The following is a 13659-nucleotide window of genomic DNA, read 5'->3' as shown; positions in this document are numbered from 1 at the left end:
TTGTGACCTCAGCCTTGTCTTGAGCAGCTCACATCTTTCATTAACTTCTGCATTTGGATTCATTTCTTGTCTTTCTTTTTGTTCTTTTTTTATTTTTTATTTTTTTATTCTGGATTGTGACTAACTTCTGTTGATCATCTTGGACTGCTGACTCGCATTCTTGATGTGAGCTTCTTTTGTTGCTGACCTGAATTGCATTCTGAATTGAATTCCCTTTTTTTTTCCAGGTGGGCGCCTGATTGCTGAACTTGAACCGTCTTCTCCTGTTATTTGACATTGTTTTCCCTTGCACCTTGAACCATTTTTCCTTGAAACTTGAACTGTCTTCCTTCGAAACTGCTTTCCCTTGAAACTGGAGTTGTCTTCCTTCGAAACTGCTTTTCCTTGAAACTTGAGTTGTCTTCCTTCGAAAATGCCTTCCCTTGAAACTTGAGTTGTCTTCCCTTGTTCTCCAGGTGGGCGCCTGATTGTTGAACTTGACTTGTCTTCCTTCGAAACTTGAACCGTTTTCCCTTGTTCTCCAGGTGGGCGCCTGATTGCTGAAACTTTCTGTGTTCCCTTATTTTCCATGTGGGTGCCTGCAACCAAAACCAACAAAACAAACAAAATTTTCTGGCCCAATTTGCACTAGGAAGATTTGTGAGTTGTTAGCAATATTGTAAACCACTTATACTATTGATGCAATGATGAGAGTAAACTAAAGAATAGACTAGGAGAATTATAAACTAAGCTGGACTAAAGTAAAGACTGACCCTATTCTCCATGCGGGGCCTCTGATTTCAAGAAAACTAAACATTGATAACTTAAGAAAACTAACAATTGACCCCTTTTTTTTCAAACTTCCCACTTCTTCTTTTTTAAAATTATTGTCCTAGGAGAAAATTCGTCGGACTAGGTTTTCTATCTTAGGAGAAAAATTCATCAGACTAAGATGTTTATCCTAGGAGAAAATTATCAGACTAGTTCCTTTTTTCTCTTTTTTTTGGGTATCTTAGGAGAAAGATTCATCAGACTAAGATTTTGATCCTAGGAGAAAGTTCATCAGACTAGGTTTCTTTTTCGGTATCTTAGGAGAAAGATTCATCAGACTAAGATTTTGATCCTAGGAGAAAGTTAATTAGACTAGGTTTATTTTTTTGGTATCTTAGGAGAAAGATTCATCAGACTAAGATTTTGATCCTAAGAGAAAATTCATCAGACTAGGTCACTTTTTTTTAGTATCTTAGGAGAAAGATTCATCAGACTAAGATTTCTATCCTAGGAGAAAGTTCATCAGACTAGATTTTCTATCTTAGGAGAAAAATTCATCAGACTAAGATTTTGATCCTAGGAGAAAAGTCATCAGACTAGGTCTTCTAATTTATTATCTTAGGAGAAAGATTCATCCGACTAAGATTTTGATCCTAGGAAAAAATTCATCAGACTAGATCTTCTATCTTAGGAGAAAAATTCATTAGACTAAGATTGTGATCCTAGGATAAAGTTCATCAGACTAGGTTTTCTATCTTAGGAGAAAAATTCATCAGACTAAGATTTTGATCCTAGGAGAAAGTTCATCAGACTAGGTCTCTTTTTCGGTATCTTAGGAGAAAGATTCATCAGACTAAGATTTTGATCCTAGAAGAAAATTCATCAGACTAGGTCACTTTTTTTTTGGTATCTTAGGAGAAAGATTCATCATACTAAGATTTTGATCCTAGGAGAAAATTCATCAGACTAGGTCACTTTTTTTTTGATATCTTAGGAGAAAGATTCATCAGACTAAGATTTTGATCCTAGGAGAAAATTCATCAGACTAGGTTTTCTATCTTAGGAGAAAATTCGCCAGACTAAGATTTTTATTCCAGGAGACAGTTCATCAGACTAGGTCTTCTTATCTTAGGAGAAAAATTCATTAGACTAAGATTTTTATTGGAAGAAAAATCCATCAGACTAGGACTTTTTATCCTAGGAGGAAAAATGTGAAGATCAATGGCAAGATTTTATGCATCATAGCAAAACAAATAAAGTCAAAGTTTTGAGAAACTTCCCTTTGTCGGCTCTTCTCTTCTTCTCTTTTTCTTCTTCATTTTTTTGAACCACTTTCCTTGCACTCTTTGTTCCTGTTTCAACAAAGAAAAATTTGTCAGTTTTGAAAATGGTGGTCAGTTTGTGGCCTTGAGTCTTAGACAGCTTGGTTTCTGCTCAATCAGCTTGAGTCGGTCTCAAAAGACTTTTGTTCTACACCAACTCTGATTGTTTCACACCAGTACCATTTGTATTTGCAGTTCAAACAACCTTATCCCAATTGGAGATCTCTGCTTAGGTGAAATTTTCCGATATCTTGAATGACTCTCTGCTTTTGAGCAACTTGTCTGTTAGAGAGAATCACCAGTTATCTTTGCTTGCGCCAAGTAGGCTGACAAGAGTCTTTTTGGGGAAGCCTTTGTATGAATCCTCAAGGTATATTGACAGAAACAACTTAGTGCTGGCCAAATTTGCTTTATGCAATCGAAAAGTTGGTAGCAGATTTTGAAATCTTTTCTTGCTTGTTTTGACAAGGACTGACTCAGAGGGAAGGACACAAATGATGCAAAGAAATAATATTAACAAGAAATGTCCGTGTCGGGAAGGATAGTAGGAAGGGTTTTTTTCTCTCTTTTTTCTTTTTTTTTTCAATAACTAGCCTTAATGATCATGACATGCATTTTGGACTCAACGTCCTGATCTATCAAACTAATCCAATCTTCCCTTTTACCGTTCTTATAACCTTTGAAGTCGGGCTGTCAATTCTTTGCATTAGCTTCATGACTCATTTTCAACTAGTGGTGCCCCGAGGAGTTTTCACCAACAAGTCTCTCTCATCTATTCATCTCTGCTTACCGTCGCCTTATTGTGCCCGTGAGGGTTTTCACTAATAAGACTCTCTCATTTTTCTTTTTCTTTTTCTTTCTCTCTTTTTTATGAGCAACTCGACGATGTTCTAAGTTGGGTCAAAATTGTTGCTCATTGCATGCGTCTCTTGGCATTCTTAAAGGCATATTAGGAGGTCTTTATTTGGAAGATTTTTGGATAGGATTGGAAAGAAAGGTCGGCATGAAGGCTCAAAATAAACTCAAAATGATGGGTTGTAGACTTACAACTCTTGGAATCAACTCTTTCAAAAATAAAATAAAATCTTTGCCCCAGTTTCAGATGCTGGGGATTTTTGGATTTTTCTATTTTTTCTACTTTTTTTTTTTTTTTTTTTAAATTCTTATTTGGTTGGATCGAACTGTGAGGCTGTCTACATATCCTTATTTTAAAGGAATCATGTCTAACGTAGTTGAAACATCTGGCCTAAACTATTTTTCATCTTTCTTTCTGTTTCTCTTTTCCTTTTTCCTTTTTTTCTCTTTTTTTTCCTTTTCTTTTTTTTCTCTTTTTTATTTTTTTTGTTTGCCCCAACTTCTATTTTTGAGGGCATGGACCTTTGACAATTCTTTTTTTTTCTTTTTTCTCTGAACTTTCTAAGAATTGCTCCAGTTTGTACTCTTGCGACATGATTTTTTTTGACTCTAAACTTGATTCCAAAAGAGGGTAGTCAAAGAAAAATAACACATGCTCAAAAGGGGTAGCAAAGGATATAAAGTGTTTAGGTAGCAGAAAAAGGGCCTCCCAACCTCAAGAACATCAAACATGATATCTTTTCGTGATCACAACATTGACGAACATGTTTGTCTTCTTGGTGTGCCGTGGTCACAAGACATTTTTTCATCCCTTAGTGACAAACTTTCCAACAAACATCAATTGATTAAACATCCTCAAACCCGATCTTCACAATGATTTGAAGGTGAATTTTACTCGACCTTAGTTCCAAAGTATTCCAACTCTTTCTTCATCCTCAAAAGTATTTTTTTTAGTTATCGAATTCCAGATTAAATCAGTTCCTAAGATCTGGCCAAAATTTCCGCATGCATGTCATGTCATTAGAACTAGCGAGAAAAGAACTAGGAACAGAATGACACAAAAAGATAAACTATATTTTATTGAGTAAAAGATAAAAGGGTTTTACAACTAAACAAGCAACCTAAAATACGAGTTACAACCCTAAAATAACCCGAATAACGAAAATAGCAACAGAACAGACAGACAAGACTCACACAAACAGAATGGAGGGATAGAAGGCTTTGACTCAATAAAACAAATAAAATCTGGATCACAACCCTGAAATTACCTAGATAATAGAAAAAACATCAAAATAAGCTACCAAGATTCCTTCCCGGTGAGGAGGGAATGACTTTTCAATTGCTAGGCTTGATATTTAGCCACAAATTTTCTCATCAGAATCAGCAAAGCCTTCTCCAATTTCAAAATCATTAACTTCAGTTAGCAAATTCCCGAGAGGATTCTCATACTCCATGTCACCAGGCATCATTCCCACAAAGTGTGCATCATGATGTGCAGGTAAAGTATTCTGTGCGATATTCTGGGTGTCACTGTCTTGGATCACAATCAGGTTTTCCTGGATCATCCTTTCTATTTCTCTTTTCAAATCCCGACAGCTTTCAACATTGTGCCCCTGACATTGGAATGGTATTCACACCTTTTAGAAGGGTTAAAGCTTCTTGCACGTGGGTCCACATGATTTGGAGGAATAGATGCAATCATGTCATAATGCTTTAACTTCTCAAATAAGCTTGCATAAGACTCTCCTATTGGTGTAAAGTTATCTTTCAACCTTTGTTCCCTTTATACCTCTGGCTTGGATGTGGGTTATAGGGCACCTGAAAATTTTGTGGAGGCTGCTGGAGATTTCGTGATGCTCGTGTTCGTCTTCTGGGGTGTTTTGGTGGCTAGACAACATACTGAGGTGGAGCGACAGAGTATTGAGGGCTCTAAGGTGGATAATACTGCTCAGGGGAGTCATGGAAAACTTGAGGAGGCTGCTCATACCTTTGAGATATTCTCCTGGGACCTCTTCTCGACCCTGATGTCATCATGATTTCTTCAACCTTCTCATTTGTGTCGCTAAAATTATCAGATTCAACCCAGACATCCTGAGTTGCGGCTTTAAAAATTGCTTGACTTATAATTTTGCCTGTCTTAAGACCATTCTCCCATTTTGATTGCTTCCGAGAAGGATTTGCCAACTGCGGACATCATGTTTTGAAAGTAATCTGGCTCTTGCGCTTGAAGGAAGACAGTGATTAGCTCGTGGTCATCCATGGGTGGCTTAACTACCGTACCCGTAGCCTACGTATTAAAGAAACAAAAGCTAGACCTTTGCCATCAGAGACACCAAATTGTAAAGTGTAAAGCTAGGCAAGTAGAAACACTACTAATACAATTTGGTTCATTCGTCAAATCATGATTAGAGAGCAATTGATGAACCAAGAGATGCAAATAGCCAAATAGGATCAGAAACTATAAGATTAGGAATAAGCTATACATGAACATGCGATATCAGCAAATTTATCATTTGATGAATTGTCATAATATTTCACATTGTATTTGTTTTCTGGTTATAATCTATTTCGTTGATTGCAAGGAAGACAACTCACAACGGGATGCTAGCACTAATTTTTAAAGCAAAGGACTATTACGGTATTAGGCATTTACAAAAATAGACCACCAAACATAAAAGAACAAAAATTAAAATCTGGATTAGAAACGTGTAACCAAGAAGTACGTTTACCCATAAATTGCCAGAACTAATAATTGAGCTTGCAACATTCCCTTGATTTATACGCAAAATTGAGATTAACACTAAAAGTCATAAGCAAAACTAGCAATGGGTTTCAGTATATTCAGCTAGAAAAATTACCAAAAAATATATAACTAACAGAACCCATTTTCCAAGTTAATTAGCCGCAACAATCAGTCAACAACAAACAAGAACTATTTTTTTTAAAACAAAATAATAATTCTACAAAATAATCCATTATCTTGAATTTCCTGGAAAGAAAAAAAAATAGAGCAACTTACTTGTTCTATTCCAATGGAATATGCTTCTGCTCGCAATTCTCAAATGAGAAAACTGTCACCTTCAATATTAATTTGACTAAGAACGGAACTAACGAACGGACCACCTATCGACCGCGAAATTACATCGGCGACTTCGACGAAACTCAAGCTCGAAACTGCTGCTGCGTAATGTGAAAAAGTGGACTATTTTTGAAGAGGGGTGAGATGTTGTGGAAAAATGGCTGCAGGAATTTAAGGATTTAGGTCCATGGCCTGAAGATGATAATGGGAAAAGCTAGGAGAAGAAGAATCATGGAAGGATGACGGTCCAAATATAGAGATAGGGCAGAGGCGTTAGGTTCAAAATGGGGGAATTCGGCCGACTTCGATCAACAAAATGAATCTGCCATTTTATGTCCAACTTTGAGCTCAAATGCCATTTTCGTAGCTGCTGCTTCTTTCTTTTCTTTTTGTTTAGAGTGTGTAGCTTTTTTTTTTTTTTTGGTGAAGGAGCAACAACTTTTTTTGGTGAAGATCAAGGGGAAGCGTCTATGGTTTTTTGTTGAAAGGTCTGATTTGTGCTTTTCGTGATCTAGAAGAAAAGTCCCCCTAGCTCTTTTTTGTTGTACTTTCACTGAAGAAACGGCGGATTCTATATTTTTGGGTCTACCTATATTTAGGTGTTAGGTACTATTATATAAGGGTAGGGATTAGGTTAAGGGTATGGGCCTAGGACTTATGGGCTAGGGAATGGGGCCAAAGACTAAAAAAATGGATTACAAGATTTATATAGAAGGGATAAACCAACCTAAAACTAATTCCTCCTTCTAAAATTATGTACAATTATAATACAAAAATATAAAGCTAATCTTAATTAATTAAACTAAACTATAAATCATAAAACTATTTTTTGTGTTTTCAAGATTATATAAAAATAAGGATAAGGTACTATTTTGTATATTTTTTTTATTTAAATTTACGAAAGATACGTAAACTAAAATATTTTTTATAATTTTTATTTTTGTGACAAAATAAAGTAAAAGAGTCAAAATTAGCTGAAATAGCGATATTAGGCCTAAACTAAATATTTACATGCTAAAATGGGTGAAATTTCGGGGAGGGTCAAAAATCACATGTCTACAGTCGGTTTTGATTTTCAGGTTATTCGGGACTGATTTGGAAGAATGATTCTCAACTAGGGAGCTTTAAATTTGAAAGAGTTGACCGAGTTTGACTTTTTAGTATTTGACCTTGGATTGTAATTTTAACGATTGTTAGCTTCATCGGGTGATTTTGGAATTAGGAGCGTGTCTGAGTTGTGATTTGGAGGTCTGTAGTTGAATTTGGCTCGAAATGGCGAAAGTTGGAGTTTTTTGGAAAGTTTGACCGATAGTGGACTTTTTGATATTGGGATCGAATTTCAATTTCGGAAGTTGGAGCAGGCCCGTAATGTCAAATGTGACTTATGTGCAAAATTGGAGGTCAATCGGACGTGATTTGATGAGTCTCGGCATCAGTTGTGGAAGTTTGAAGTTTCAAGTTCATTGATTTTTGGATTGAGGTGTGATTCGTCATTTCGATATTGTTATGTGTGTTTTGAGGCCTCGAGTAAGTCCGTATTAAGTTATGGGACTTGTTGGTATGTTTGAACGTGGTCCCGAGGAGCTCGGGTGAGTTTCGGATAGGTTTGGTTGTGTTGCGCTCGTTTTTTTATGTTTCGACGTTGTTTCTTCAAGCATAAATGGTACTACATTAAGAAAATGAGCTCCAATTTCTATTTTTATTAACGCATTAGATTCGTATCATAATTACAAAGTCATAGCAAAAGGAATCAACCAATTTGGACATTGTACGAGGAGTTTATGATCATTTTATTAAGAATTAGGTAGCCAGGTTTTTATATTAATTACGAAATTGCCACTGACTTCATATTTAAAAATCTACACTATTTTCAAATATTGAAACTAGCATATCTCCTTCAATATATGGTCAAATGGAGTAATTCAAAAGTCAAACTTGACTAAAATTTTACAAGGAATACATTGGAGGAATCAAAAGCGAGTTTCGAGATCAATTGGCAGATGAAACGAGGCAGAACGATGTTAAAACGAGGGTTTTGTTCATTTAATATATTTTGAGTTTGGGAGCTCAGAATTGGACAATGTTTGAGGCAATTTTCACCATATGAATTGGAGTAAGTGTTCTCTACTTTATTTTGTTTATATTCCATGAATCTATCTTTGATTTTAGCTTTTGGTTGATGAATTTTAAAGTGGAATTTGGGGGTTTTGGCCTAAAGTTTCATAATATGAATTTTTGAGTTTTGAACATCGATTTGGAGTCGGAATTGAGAGAAACTAGTATGGTTGGACTCGTAATTGAATGGGTTATCGAATTTTATGAGTTTTGTCGGGTTCCGAGGTGTGGACCCAGTGTGAGTTTTGGCCGGATTTGGGATTTGATTTAGGATTTAATATTTATCATTTGGAATTGTTTCCTTGGGATTTAATTGTTGTATTTGAGTTGCTTTTGGCAGGTTTTGAGCCGTTCAGAGGTCACTATGCGCGTGATGGCATTTTTGGAGCATCGCTTGGCTTGCTCGGTATTGTAATTGGCTTGTTCGAGGTAAGTATCTTGCCTAACTTTGTTGAGGAAATTTTTCCTCCTATTTGACATTGTTTGCTATATGTGGGGGTGATACATATATGAGGTGACGAGCGTATATGTATGTTCCGGGGTTAATCATGCTCGGGGTAGATTATGTTATAATTATGTCTTGTAGAACTACGTGACATTCTTGATTCATGCCTCACTTGACTTCTAGATATTAAGAACATAGTATTAAATATTAGAAATCAGGACTTAGCCTATTATAACTTGATCAAATTTGATGGTATTATGATAATACATCGATGTGTCTAATTCGGTCATCCCTATGCGTAATCATTAATACATTTCTACAGGCGATCTTCTTGAGATACTAGATTCTATACTTGTGTTGTGGATCATTTGTGAGATTTGTGAAAGTATTTGAATAATACAGTTCTTGAGGGTTTATTTAACCATTATTGGCTTGGAAAGTTGTGATTGGAATTTGTTTGGAATATCCGATAAAAAAACTCCCCTTGATGTTATATATGATTCTTGGCTTGTTTGTCATTGATATACATATGCTTGGTAAGGAAGAGTGTAAAACACGATGGGTGATGTCATGCCATTGTTTGTACATTATCATATGAGGGAGAGTGTAAAGCACGAAGGGTGATGTCGTGCCATATTATTGAGGGTAAAAGCACAAAGGGTGATGTCGTGCAATGTTATATAAGTGTAAAGTACGACGGGTAATGTCGTGCCATGTTATGAGAGTGTAAAGCATTAAGGATGATGTCGTGTCATTTTATCTATATTGTTATGCTTTTATATCATCATGAGGTCATGTTGCGATGGGTGTTTCCGTGTAGGAGAGGATGATGGACATGCATTATGTTGTGATATCTGTTTTCCTGTGTGTATGTTTATATTTTTACCTTGAGCTGTTATTGTCCCAATCTCAGATCTGATGTGCCTTGTTGCTATTATTCTGTCATTTATCTCTGTATCAATTGTTGTTGTGTAGCTCATATCTTCTGCTTGTTTAACTTGCAAATATCATGCCTATTTTCTTGCTTTTATAATTACACTCATGTTGTATCTATTTTGTTGCACTTGGTACAAGCCTTATACCATGTTAGTCATACATGCTTCTACTTGTTAACTTGTAAAGATCATGTGTTTTCTTCTTATTTGTTATATTTGTATTTAGGTCTCCATCATGCTACTTAGTTGGAGTTGATATTCCTTGTTTCCGATTGCTGTCATCACTCACATGCTTTCTGCCTAGTATTTTACTATTGCCCACATGTATATCCTCATTCATTATAGCTACTTGTGTATTTCCTACTTTGTAATTCCTATTATCGGTATTTCTGTCATCTGGTTGATTCTTCTATACGTAAATTCAGTGAGGATGAGATAAAAGTACGAAGGGTGTTGCCGTGCAATTGACTTGATATATGAGTACATTCCTCATGCTAGGAAAGTTAAGAATTGACGGTTGTGATTTATTGGTTTCATTCTAAGGAAAGGATTGGTCGAGGTATTCGAAGATGACAAATTGTGATCTTTGTTAACACTCGGTTATTGTTTTGCGTATCCGTTTTATGTATTCATATCTATTATATCGTAGTATAGTTCTATTGCTGATTTACGGTGCAGGTTTTATCAGAAAATATCTTTAACAAAAAAAATCATTGTCACTACTTCGACGAGGTTAGACAAAATACTTACCTGTACATGGGGTCAGTTGTACTGGTACTACACTTCTGTACATTGCATACAGATTTTTGGAGCAGAGCTGCTAGTGATGTCAGGTGCTGACTCTAAAGATGCTCGTGCATTCCGGATATAGCTGCCATTTGTCCTTGATAGCTTAGATTTTTGGTAATTTGTTTATGTAAATTTCAAACAGATCATTTAATTATTTGTATCATCTTTGTAAATTCCAAGTGTATAGAAGCTCATAAGTCGTACTACCAGTTCTTGGGCCAACATGTAAATGTTCAGCTAATTCTTTACTATTTTCCTATAATCTCTTTTGGACTGTATTTTCTGTAAGTTGGCTTATCTAGCGGATCGAGTTAGGTGTCATCTAGTGGTTTTTGGGTCGTGACACTTAGGGATCTTTGTGTTATACTCAGCATGATTAGACTTCTTATCGATTTCTCGCTTGCCTGTTTGTCATGTGTAATTGTCATTCCCTAACTATGACTATGTCTAACCTTCAGGACTTAGACTCCTAGGTTTTAAAATCATTTTATGCAAATTGTGGATCATGCTCTATTCTGAACTCATTCTGTAAAGCTTGACATGTTCATCTCATATGTATCTAGTATGTTTACCCTGTTAACCCCAAATGACATGTCTCACTAACTCTCCTAGTGTTATGTATATCTTCATCATGCTATCACTTGCTTAATGATTTAACCTATGTTATCATTTACCATGTTTGAAATTAAGTCTATTGATTCTCCTAGTTTCCTATTCTTTACTTAGTTAATTCTATCACTCTTTCTTCTAAAATGCAAATATGCTTTCGTGTAAATCCTTTCATCTAGTCTCTATGGGAGTTGGTGGTAGTAGGTTTCATAATCGTTTAAGTGATTGCTATGTGTGGTTCGTTAGTTTATCTAATTAAGTTGTTAATTCGCAATTGTTGGGTAAGTAGGACTCTATCTGAGCTTGATATGGGTCCAAGTGTAGGCCTGAGCTATGCAATCGATACACTCCAATGTTTGAGCTGAGTTTGGGTCTTTGTCTGCTACTTGTGTGAGGAATGATCCCGTTGAAGGCCCAGGCAGTGCAGGGTTATCTCCTCTTGGGCATGCTCTATTTATTGGGATGTAGTCATTTCGATTCTGTAATATTTGAGCTTGTTTTGTTTTCTTTTATCTTTGGGCCTGTAATGATTTGTAAACAAATAATTGGGGAGTTAGTGAAATAGGGAAGCGGGTAAAATTTTAATTTCTGCCTAGATGGGTAGAAAACCTGTCCATAGGGTTTATGTGCTTCTCTTACTATTTGTTTGACATGCTTTAATTCTGTACACGCATAGAAACCATGCCTATAGGAGATCACACACTTCACTTAACTTGTCTAATAACCGTACACTATTCAAAGTATGTTGGTTTGAGTAAATGTTGTACTTGTTTCCATGTCTACTACTGTGTGCTATTGGACAGAATGTCTATTGGAATCAACACCAATAACTACTTGTTTAACTATTAGATAGCATGCCTATAGGATGTAACAATACATACCTTTGCTAAAGCTCATCTAGATACCATGACTATAGGGTTTTAACTAATTAATTAATTGATTGCTTCTATTGCTTTTATTATACGGCCCACCTAGATGACATGCCTATAGAAAAAAACATGATAAAATGGAGTTCAAATACCAATTATTAGACATCCTGCCTATAGGATAGTGTTACTCGCCTAGGAAGCATGTCTATAGAATCAAACACTGGTAATTATGAGCTTTCAAACTGTTTACTGCCTCATTGCACAAATAATTTAGAGATAATGCCTATATGGTTTGTAATGCATGTAGTTTGCCAAATTCGTTAATCTAAAATAGTAGCACTACCTGTACGACACTTGAAATCAGAATCACACCGAAGCCATATCTATAGGACTTAATGACTCTAATACGTCTTAATTCTAAAACTGTCTACTGCCTAATATAAGAATCTGCTCGCATGCATTTGTTGCTTATGTGCGGAGGCTAACTTGAGCCATTTATTGTCTTTATGTATAGTCCTATATGTTTTGAATGTGCACCTAGTTTTATCACTTTTTAGCACCGTAAGTAAAGTCTAGAACCACCCAAATAGTAGGTCCAAAGTCTCTTGGACCATAGGCATGGGATGGGTAGGGCATGCATAGGACACGATTTAGAATTGAATTAGAGCGCTTTATGTAAAAACTTTAACATAGTAATTGGGTAGTAGGAGATGCTAGTCTGTGCTCGCTGAATAATATGAGCTACCCCTACCCTAAGGGAGTTACGAAGTATTATTTATGTTGCATGAGGTGATCCTTTAAGTTAAAAAACTTAGGACCCCCTCTCTCTTTTTTATGTTTATTGTTTGCATTGTGTCTCTTGAACTTAGAATAATTAAGTTGTACCCAGTAACATTTAAAGACTTGTACCGATTTTCTTGTGTCGCTGAATAATATGAGCAACCCCTACCCTAAGGGAGTTAGAATATTGTTTGCATTGCGATTTTCTTTACACTTGTTTACATCATAATGGAACTTTTAAATCCCTTGTCTTCCCTCACTTACATGATCACATAAGAAAACTATAATCTAATAATCCCACATAGCGTAAATTTCGGTCAGGACCCACAATTGTGGACCTCGAAGAGTACCTAACACCTTCTCTTTGAGGTAATGTGAGCCCTTACCCGATTTTTGGTGGCATAGACTAATTAAATAGAGTTATTTGCAAATAGGTTCCCTAACACACCTCAAAATCGTTAGGTGGCAACTCTTCTCTTTTAATACCTATTTAAAAGAGTTGTCACATGTCGAAACCTGCTTTCGCGAGAATAAAAGGGCACGACAACAATGTCCATGGATGGATGGAGTGATTCGTTGTAATTTCCACTAGGGACATCATCCCGGTCACAACTCCATCCTTTCCTGAATCATGGAATCGTACTCGTAAGTTCAACGTTTGTCTTTCTTTCTGGTTACAGGTTGTCCTATGCTACTACTGATCCTTGTTCTTTCATTGTTTTAGCAATTCGGTGGATACCACCAAGGGTTGAAGTTTTGTACCAGTAGGTCCAGAAGATTTTGGACATCACTATGCATGAGACCCGCCGCTGGAAAGAACTGACCCTTAAATACGGGTGAAAGGTCAAAAATCATGGTAGGTTGAACTTATCTTGTTTTTACCTTACGTATAGGAAAACTGGATAACTTTTCTCTCTTGTTGAATTCAGGTCTTCCACATGGCTCTATTACCATCCCCGAGGAAGACGTTTTGGCTGATCCTGCTAATGCGACAAGGTTGCTATAGGAGGCTTTCACCCGAACGGGTGTTATAGATCATTCCTCCAGTGAAAGTGCTTCCTCTCGGAGTCCCCGACGGGAGAAAAGGCAATAAAAAAGGTGACGTTCCTCT

The sequence above is a fragment of the Nicotiana tabacum genome, chromosome 11, assembly GCF_000715075.1.
Source record: "Nicotiana tabacum cultivar K326 chromosome 11, ASM71507v2, whole genome shotgun sequence".
Taxonomy (NCBI): domain Eukaryota; kingdom Viridiplantae; phylum Streptophyta; class Magnoliopsida; order Solanales; family Solanaceae; genus Nicotiana; species Nicotiana tabacum.
Note: the sequence above shows the minus strand (reverse complement) of the source record.